The following is a 10,806-nucleotide window of genomic DNA, read 5'->3' on the forward strand; positions in this document are numbered from 1 at the left end:
CTTACCTGCACATTGTGCACATGTACCATAAAACCTAAAGTATAATAATAATAATAATAATAATAATAAAAGAAAAAAAAAATAAATAAAAAAAAAAAAAAAAGAAAAAAATGACAGGTATATGAACAACAATATTCTTACTAATTTTATTTTTTTAATTTTTATTTTTTAGGCTGGATTTAAAAATTTATTTTATTTTTTTGAGACAGGGTTTTGCTCTCTGGCCCAGGCTGGAGTGCAGTGGTGTGATCATGGCTCACTGCAGCCTCGAACTCCTGGGCTCACATGATCCTCCCAAGTAGCTGGGACTACAGGTGGGCATCACCATGCCCAGTTAATTTTTAATTGTCTTGTAGAGACAGGGTCTCACCATGTTGCCCAGGCTGGTCTCAAACTCCTGGGTTTATGCAGTCCTCCCGCCTCGGCCTTTCAAGATGCTGGGATTTTAGGTATGAGCCACCATGGATGGCCTAAATTTTTTCTTACTAATTTTAAAAGAATATAGAACTTCTCCCATTGCAGCCCATCAAAATCACCTTTAACCATTTTTGTTTGGAAAAATGACTTACTATAATATTTTATTTAGAGACTAAAATTCCTGGCTAGGCTTATGGCTGATGTCTATAATCCCAGCACTTCGAGAGGCTGAGGTGGATGGATTACTTGAGCCCAGGAGTTTGAGACCAGCCTGGACAACATGGCAAAACCCTGTCTCTACAAAAAAATACAAAAATTAGCTGTGTGGTGGCACATGCCTTAAGTCTCAGCTACATAGGAGGCTGAGGTGGGAGGATCACTTGAGTCTAGGGGTGGAGGTTGCAGTAAACTGAGATCACGTCACTGCATGCCAGCTTGGGTGACAGAGCCAAATCCTGTCTCAAAAAAAAAAAAAAAAAAAAAAAAGTCTGGGCACAGTGGCTCACGCCTGTAATCTCAGCACTTTGGAAGGCTGAGGCAGGCAGATCACCTGAAGTTGGGAGTTCAAGACCAGCCTGCTCAACATGGTAAAACCTCATCTTTAACAAAAATACAAAAATTAGCCAGGTATGGTGGTGCACACCTGTAATCCCAACTACTCAGGAGGCTGAGGCACGAGAATCTCTTGATCCTGGGAGGTGGAGGTTGCAGTGAGCCGAGATGGTGCCGGCAATCCAGCCTGGGTGACAGAGTGTGAGTCTGTCTGGAAAAAAAAAAAGAAAAATGGAAAAAAAAAAAGCTGAAGAAGCACTTATTTCATTGATTGACAGAACTGGAAACTTAAAAGACATTAGATTGAGGTGGTGAAAGCAGCCCACAGACCTTCTCAGAAATGAGATCAAGATGCGCACAGGAGAATTACCAGAAGAGCCTGTCAGATCTGAAGGAAAGGTTGACAATAGATCAGGATCTACACAGCAGATATTATTTAAACACAGAAGATGTATATAGCAACATGGATTACAGTATCTATTCCCTAAATACCAGAACCATATCAACTTTAAATCTGCCTAATGGCACCCTAAGAACTGATGAAGAAAAATCCTCTTGTTTCATGTTCAGACAGGTTAGAAGAATCCATGGGCTTCTTGCTCCACATTGTTCAATGCTTTCCAACTCCCCTCAAGACATGGTGCATGCTCCAATATTCCCTATTCTATATAAGTGCCAAATTAAATCTCAGTTTCCTAAGTCAGACATTCTAAACCAGTGTGTGAAAAAACAGCTTTGGGAGGGTTGAGTTATTTTCCTCAGTCCTTAGAGTGACTACATAGGGCCTGAGGCCAGTGGTTTCTAGCCATATGCAGCTTTGGCAGTTTACTCTCCTGTAATATGGAAATAATATATTCTATGCATGCTGTGATTTTGCTTTTTTTTTTAAGTTAGGGAAGAACTTTAAACTTGGAAGACCTGTCCTGAGTATAGCAGGTAGGCACTCTGATTAATATTACAAGATTAGCTCATACTAATTTAGGAAGCATTTGGAACAGTGTCCAGCACATGGTGAGTGAAGTTAAAGTGCTTGTCAAAAAATACATATAATTGAAGCTATTATTTAAAAGAATTTACACTAAAGTATAAATGACTAATATGTTCAATGTACCATGAGGGTGTTAGCTGACTAATAAAGGTTCTTGTTAATCTGAATTAATTTCTAATTGGATAAATCACAACTTGTGTGATGAACCCTTGCAACCTGTGCATTTTATGCCTTGCAAACTAGTCCTATAAGGCAGAAAATGCACAGATCAATGTTGTTTTATAGTAGAAACTATAAAACACTTCTCTATCCTACACTTCTGTATCCTAACACCCTTACAAGTGATTTCATATCCCATAGGATTTCGTAAAAATAATCATCATTGGAGCAAGAAGTGAATGTTGGCAAGAACCATAATGGACATTTAAAATCAAGGAATTATAGATATAAATCAATAAACAAATTCCGGTCAATTAATGCCAAATATCTTCAAAGAATAGAGTAAAGCAATCTGGTCTTGGCTCAGTGCTTTAGCGTGTGAAAGACAATGTAGCAATAAGCAATTTTACCAAAATATCATAACACAATATCTGAGAGTTGAGAATTATTGTACAATCCTATTAACTTGATTAGTCAAATATACAAGTTAGATTTTTCAATCTAGGTTGCACTGATTCCCAAAATTAGATCTCAAATCAGGACTGAAATAGACCTATCAGTAACATGGAGAGATTTCAAGTATATTTCTAAATCCACTAGGAATCAACTTTTTTTTTTTTTTAACTTTCAGTGCCTTTAATTCTTTGCATATATGTAACCTTTGGGAAAAAATATATATTGCAGGGTTTGACATTATGTATGAATTCTATGCACATAGATTGACTGCTACTGAGTCTCCAGGAGGGTTTGGAGAGAGCAAAGTGGCACTGAATTTGATCATAGAAGACAGAATCATATTTTTAAAAGAATTCTCCCAGCAATTCAGCTACATAGCAAAGGTTTGTCACTTTTCCTCTCAAACCCTTCTGGCTGTCAGTGCTCTTGGAGGAAGGTAAGGAGGAATGCAAACAAACTGCTTGGGTGAAATCCAATAATAGAGTTGGGCCCTACTGGGGGCTCCTGGGAAGAAACAGCCCATCTAACGTTACTTCCACTGCTATCTCATTGTCCATATACTGCCATTAAAACCTTTCATTAGGCCGGGTGCGGTGGCTCATGCCTGTAATCCCAGCACTTTAGGAGGCCGAATGGGTGGATCACCAGGTCAGGAGTTCAAGACCAGGCTGACCAACATGGTGAAACCCCGTCTCTACTAAAAATATAAAAATTAGCCGAGCATGGTGGCGCACACCTGTAATCCCAGCTACTCAGAGGCTGAGGCAGGAGAATCACTTGAACTTGGGAGAAGGAGGTTGCAGTGAGCTGAGATCGTGCCACTGCACTCCAGCCTGGGTGACAGAGCGAGATTCCATCTCAAAACAAACTTTCATTAATACTGTACCTTACAGACTTAAGGTGTGGCCAAAGAAGTGATCCCGTCTACTCACGATGCCAGCCTATTTTCCCTTTGAAGCAACCAGGAGAAAGATTTAATGGGGCCTCATACATGGGTTAGGGAAGAAGTACAGCCAACCTCAAACTGAGCTACTAAGTCAGGCTTTCAACTTAGGCTTAGCATCCTTTCTGCTTCAGCACGGTAGCTTCACTGAGTCTCTGCAGCTTTAGGGAGCCATTGCCTGAGGAAGTAGCTGGTGATGATGGCCATTTTGGAGAGCCTTGGGAGAGGATGCAACACACTATAGGAGGCTGAGGTGCTTAGTCTTCTGGGCATGCAACAGACATGGACAAAACCATTGCTGAATGGCAGTAAAATCTGCTCAGCGTTCTTTGCCTTGTTTATGATCTTCTTGTTATTTAGGAACTAATTACACAGTCTGCAGAGTGTCTCTGTTGCCAGGCCTTGTGCTGCTCTCTGACCACTTGCCTGCCTGTTATTTGTCTGTAGACAGAGGTCAGCGAGAGAAGCCATCAGACTTTAATCAAACTTCTCTCCCACTTGTTAATATCAGTGACAAAATCTTTGATGAGGACAGAATGTTTCATACTTGGCTATCAAGGATTCGGGGATCTAGGGATTATTTATGGATTTCATTAAGCACTTAATTTCCATCCACTGTTATTGTGAACAGCTGAGGTTTTGCCTATATCCCTAACACAATTTCAAATCTGCAGAGGGGCTCCTATGTCCTGAAGTGCTGAGCATGTTCAGGTTGCCATGCCTATCCAAGAATTCTGGGTTGCAGAATACAAAAATATGCAAGAAGCACTTGTGTAGGATTACAGGGTAAGATAAGTGAAAATGTTTTAAAGTGTAGGAACATCTCACTTTGAACAATAGAGCTGTTTCAGAAAAAGTTCTTGTAAAATGGATTTATGAACATTTAGTTACATTTTAATCGACCAGAGGAGTTGACAACTCAAGGCTCACTGTGCAATGAGCTCTTTTGCAGGTGCAAAGTATTTATGTGAAGAAATAATTCCCTCCCCATTTATCTTTTTTATGAATTTGAATTTTAATATATCAAGTTGTCTTAAAACACCTGTATAGCTAAATCTGCCAAGATGCTTTTCATTGAATATCTGGTAGATGAAGGGACTCATTCTCCCAGGAAAATATTATAAACAGCCTGGCTGTTTCCACTTTCAAAGCTGAGAAATGCTTATTGTAAATTGAACATAAAGTTTTCAATGGGCCACACCTAATTAGGTTTCTACGCTTCTTGAACACTCACTCTCCGCATTTGGGAGAAAAGCAAGGAGAGCAGTTCATATAGTCAGGTTTAGAAGCTTTTGCTTTGTTTAATGTTAAATCTATTTGTTACTGTATTTACATATATTTGGGTAAGAAAGGCCTATGTATTTGTTTTTATTTTAAGTTTCTAAATCTTGTATCTTTGCAAATACTTTAATCACTTGCCTACAGAATTTTCATTTAGACCCAAAGAATCAGAATAAGCTCATTTTCATTTATAAATTTCATCTTTTTCTGCTGTTTATGCCTCATCTTTTCTCTTCTACTCCCAGACAAAAGCTTGTGTTTTTAGCTCCCATTTTCCAGATGATTGCTCTGTCTTTGCTGTCATTTGTGCAGACGGCTTCAGAGTTGCTGCACAAACATATAGTGCCATAAAAAATAAGCCAGATTTTTTAAAAAAAATGTTTAAAACATAGTAAATCTGCTTTTGCCTACTGTTTGACTTTCTCTTGGCTCACTGTCTGACATCTATTAGGTACACTTGGAATATTCTAGCCCTGGACACGAAGGAAAGAATTTGCTTTTAAGATTGCTTTGTACTATTTAAAGTCAGAGATGATAGTAACCAGAACAATGGCATTGAGCCTTGTTGCCAAGTCTTTTGGTTTACGGCTCTTCCTTGGCTTTGGTATTCATTCTCATCTTTGCATCTGAGATGAGAAGTCCTATTTTGGTTAATGACAACTTCCCTCACACATGCCTAATCATCCTTAGAGGCAGACCTGGAGGCTCTTTTGGTTGTTTAGGCATATGTTCATTTATAAACAAAAATGAGTGTATTCTGATTCTTCTGGTCTAAATGAAAATTCTATAGGCAAGTGATCAGTTAGTAACCTATCCCACAAGACAGGGCAGGAAAAATTAGAAATGGAGAGTCATGGAAGCTGACTGCATTGGTGGACACCACGTTTTAACCATAGCATTGTTTGTTTCTGGTTCCTAAGCACCAAGGGAAGTCTACTAGCATGCACACAAAGCTTCAAGAAGCTTCTTTACTTCAGGCATCTCCTTAGGCCACCTTGTTAAAGAATTTACTTTCATAATCAATTTCTAAGAATCAGTATTTCTTTTCCTATTTTCCTCCACTTGGACATAATGTGATTAGAACAAAGAGTTCTCATGCTTTGGGACTGATCAGAATCATCACTAAAGAAAATACTACCAACAGTCCTACCTTCATGTAGGAACTCTGTTGTTTTCCCTCCACTTGCACATCGTAATCGCTGTGAGAAATGAGGCTCTGGAGGAAGTCAATTCACATGGAACCCCATCTTCTTGGAGGGCTCTCTGGGAGGGGCAACTGCACCAAGATTTTTGTTGAACCATGTTTGCTGCAACGATGACGTGTCCATCACACTCATATCTCTCGAGAGGCCCCCTGGGAGATAGTGGCATTTTGCAGTGAGTGTGGCCTATTCTGGGTCATACCAAGGAATATATGGATCTATCTAATTTAGGTAAATAATGATGAAGTACGTAGGGATTTTTCCCTCTCTTAAGAACTGGAGGATGTTTTCTAAGGCGTTCTTCAATCAGTGGGAGGGTAAAAACACTTGAAAGTATTCACACTGGATTACTGGGTAAGACAAATTGCTCATAGCCACCCAGGTTAGAAAGATTGGGATTTAACATGACAAGCAATCAGAGGCCGAATTGAATGGTTAAAGGGTCTGTGTCCCTTTGTAGAATAATCAGAGATTGTTAATGAAGCACAAACCAGAAAAATTGTTATTAGGCTTGTAAGTGCTGGTAATACAATGTGTCCAAAAATATATGGCAAAGCTCTTCTCCCTTAAAAAGACACAAAATTTACACAAAAAAATTGTGTGAAATGTGTATGGTAAAATCTTTATAAAAGCTGTGAAATGTGCAGTTGATTTGGAAAAGGGTCAATGCCAGAATATTTTAAAGCTTTACTCCCCCCGCCTTGCAGTGTAATCCAAAGATGTCTTCAGTTTTTTCCTTCCTTTATAAACTCAAACTCTTAACTGAAAAGCAGTCTGTGTTACTCAATATGAATGAAATAAGTACACTTGGGTCAGCTGTAGGGTTGGGTTGCTTTGGACAGTTTAAAAAGATTCTCCTCTTAGCCCTTATCTGTTTGTTCCCTGAAGGATTTCTGTATCCCTTCAGGCAAACCAGGCAGTAGCAGCAGCAATAATCTTATTTACAAAGGGGGCAGGAGGGCAGAGGGTTGGAAATCCCAAGGGCTAGTGTTCAATACGGTCCCTGTCATCTTGAGATCAGAGGGTTTGCCCCAGCCCAGGTGAATAATGACCAAGAACACTTTGTGACTGATGACTCTGCTATATGTGGGGAGTTAATTGATGTCCCTCTGTTCCAAGTGAATAATCCACTTTCTAGCAATGATGGTAATGTCATCAAGTGGGAAAATATGCAGCCAGCTAATGTGGAAACAAGATGTAGAGTCCCCACCCCCACCCCAGACTCTCTTCTGGGCAAGCAGGAAGTGATACTTTTACAGATACATATAATGCTTTGTAAAAAATCTCTGAACTAGCAGAACTAGGAAAAAAGCTATCTAAACTTTGACCTTTTTGACTAATATTATGAATCTTCTCAGACCTCTGTAAACCACAATGCAGGTGCATTAAGAACAATTAATCACCTTAGCATCTATGACCCTTGGTTATCTGGCCCTCCGCCCTCATCCTCATTACTCTCCTTCAGGTACCATGTCCCAGACACATGAGACTATGTGTCATTCACTGGACATACCACACTGTCTTACATCTCTCCCCTCTTACCCCCAGCTCACCATAATTTATCTCCTTGGAGCTTCCTTTATCCCAATTTTTCCCTTTATTCTTTTCATAGGTAGCTCCTACTTTGTCTTCAGTGCTCTATTCAAGCATCACCTCTTCCTCCTAAATCAGGTATTTGTGCCCTTTCTAGTTTCCCATAGCCTCCTCCATTTTAGCATTGATTGCATTGTGTTGCAATTATCTTTTTAAGAGCTCACCGACTTTCATTAGATCTTCAGTAATTTGATGATTCACCATGGTAGATAATAAATGTTGCTTGAGTTGAACAGGATATATGCACAGCACAGTTCACTTATATAGAAATTGGCTTATGGGTCTCAACTCAGTAACCTAATAGCTAAGAGTGAATCTGAGCTATACCACTTACTAGTTGTGTGATCTTCAGCAGGCTACCGTCTGTCAAACTGGAAAATTAATACCTCACAGAATGGCTGAGAAGATTAAATGAGATGATTCATTTCATACTAAATGAGATAAATACCAATTATTGTTATTAATGCCAAGTACGAGGTAGGTTCTCACTAAATACTTGCTAAATTGTATTTTACAATTTTCACAATTTACACTTCACTGGCTATCAGAGTATTATTTCCTCAATGACATATTCTATGTACGAGTTAAAAATAAAAGGCAAGTTAGTTTTTTTTTTTTTATAAGTGAGTTAAAATCAAAACAAGAAAGTGGCCAAAGGGCTGGAAAACTCGCTACTCTAGGTGGGACCAGGAATTATTTTAGTGCCCGCCTCTGGAGATGAAATAAATCTAACTTCCCCTCAGCCACTCTTTCAGCTATCCAAGGTGTGTGATGATTCATATGAGGCCAAGTAACAAAGAACACAAATTTAATTTATTTTGACATTCAGAATAAATTTGACAAAGTTTTTGAATTGCTGCTGTCTGGAAAGGGAAGGAAAGGAAATAGAAACATGTACCTCATCACACCCATGCTCCCTTGCAATGTGGTGTGATGGAAAGATCCAGAGTTTAGAGACAAAAGACCTGGGTTTGCATTCAAGAGCAACTTACTAACTACCCATGTGAGCTTGGGCAAGATACTTGGCCTCTTTGAGCCTACATACGTAGAATTAGACGTTAGAATTTTAAACATTATTTTTACTAGGCATTCTGGTAGGTAGAGGTGGTGGTTTTCATCTTTAAATTTGTTAGCACATGGGAAATTTTCAGTAAATACTTGTGGAATCTATGGCTTTAACTGAAAGAAAAGTGAATAAAAGGAGGCACTGTTTAATAAAAATAATTTGGGCTTTGGAATCAGGACGTCCTGGGTTCTAACCATAGTTACCTTGTCTTTACCTCACAGAGTTTTCCTTTTGCTTATAACATGAAGTTAATAAGAGAGACATCACAAGGATGCTGTGAGGGTTAAATAATATATATAAGGTGCTGGCACAATGCCTGACACTCAGTAGGCACAATAAAATATAGTGTCTTTGTCCTGATCACTAGCTAAAGAACTGGTATAGACATTATTAACTGAATAAGCCAAAATGAAGTATTCCAACACAGATTAATTCTAATACTTTACATTGTTGTAGCCTTTTGCAGGTTTCAAAGCTCTTCAAAACACTTTATACCATCTGATGTTACTGCTATTTTCAGAGCTGGCATTTTTACAGATGAGAAAATCGAATCAGGGGTTGTGGCTTGTTTGAGTCTAAACAGCTAGAAAGTGAGCACACACTTCTACATTTCCGCTACAAGTGGGTCTGCATCGACACAGCTGGTAATTCCTCCTCCAGTGTTCTTTCCAACACAGTGGCTGCCTGGGTCAAAACCGGGTATCTTTGACATTTGTCATGATTCTGATATTAGCCAAAAAGATTGTGTACTCAGTAAGGAACATATGAACATTTTCAAACAGATCAGGCTTACCCAAAGTTGTATTCTATTGTTATTAAAATAAACACGTGAAGTGCTGCATTAGTCATCTATTTCTTAGTGTTAAGAGAACAATTATTTGTTTGCTCTACAAATATTTGAGCATGTTCAAAGTAATGAAGGAGGTGCTGCAGTTAATACTTGGGAGTCCCAGTGTCTGATTTTTCTCTTAAGCTAAGATTGCAACTGTAATATTTTAATCACTCTTCCCATTTGTCAATTTCTTTTGGACATTTCCCCTTTTTCTGGATATGTCACAGGGAACTATGTAGTCTATAAGCCCAGGTATTTGTTATTTACTGTTACCCAGAAACTTTTGAAGTGGTTAAGACAGTACTTAATGACCAGCATTTCTGAGGTGTTCGGAGACCAACCCATTACATATTTCACCTCCTAAGCTAACTAGATATACACCCTCCAAATTTCTCCTATCAGCATTCCAGGGGCAGGGAGTAAAGGAACAATGATGATGTGTACTGTTCATTTTCTAAAATCCAATATGGAGCCAAGAACTTTACATGTATCACCTTCAATCCAGGAAAAACTTACAGAATATTCTAGAGATGAGTACAGAAATTTTCCAGTTGGAACCATCCTTGAGGCAAACTGGAGTTTCTGCATGTCTTAATTGATTTTGTTTCTACATTATCCCAAATGTATATTCCAATATAGATAGTAACATATATTGATTGTGGATTAATTTTTGAGTCTTAAGATACTCTATGAAGATACTGAAATAAGTATCTTTCTCTCATCAAGTCTCAGTATGAAATTCAAGAGCTAAGAATACCTATCATTTGTTTTTTGTTAAGAAGCATTCAGCTTATGCACCTAACCAGAGTTTACTAAAAGAGGCAGAACGATCGATTTTTGACTAGTCATTAAAAAGCAAAGATAATCTACTCTCAATATTTCAATATAATCTGTTTTCAAATATTTACTTGAAAAAATTAAAATCTTTCAAAATTGACTGCAAACATACTTTATTTCAGACAGTAATATTTAAAATTCATTGTAATGCTTTCTTCATTATAAAATTTAAAGGTATTTTCTCTTATTGTTCAAACTGAAATTATGAGTTTTTACAAACTGTGTTGAAAAGCACTTATCTCTTTTCTGTGGTTCAAAATGTACAATGCTCATAAATTCTTTCAATTTATATTGTACTATGTCTGTTAAGTCTCAATTTACACATTATGAATGGTATGTTTGTTTTAATTTACTGCAAAATCAGTTAAAATCTTTAATGAAATAATGCTTTTTAAAGGTGTGGTGGCCTTTTCTGCTTTATTGTGTATAAAATAGCTTCTTGTGTGTTTTTCCTATGTTAAAAATAAATAGATTAATCCA

This window comes from Pongo pygmaeus, chromosome 5 (genome assembly GCF_028885625.2).
Source record: "Pongo pygmaeus isolate AG05252 chromosome 5, NHGRI_mPonPyg2-v2.0_pri, whole genome shotgun sequence".
NCBI classification, from domain to species: Eukaryota; Metazoa; Chordata; class Mammalia; order Primates; family Hominidae; genus Pongo; species Pongo pygmaeus.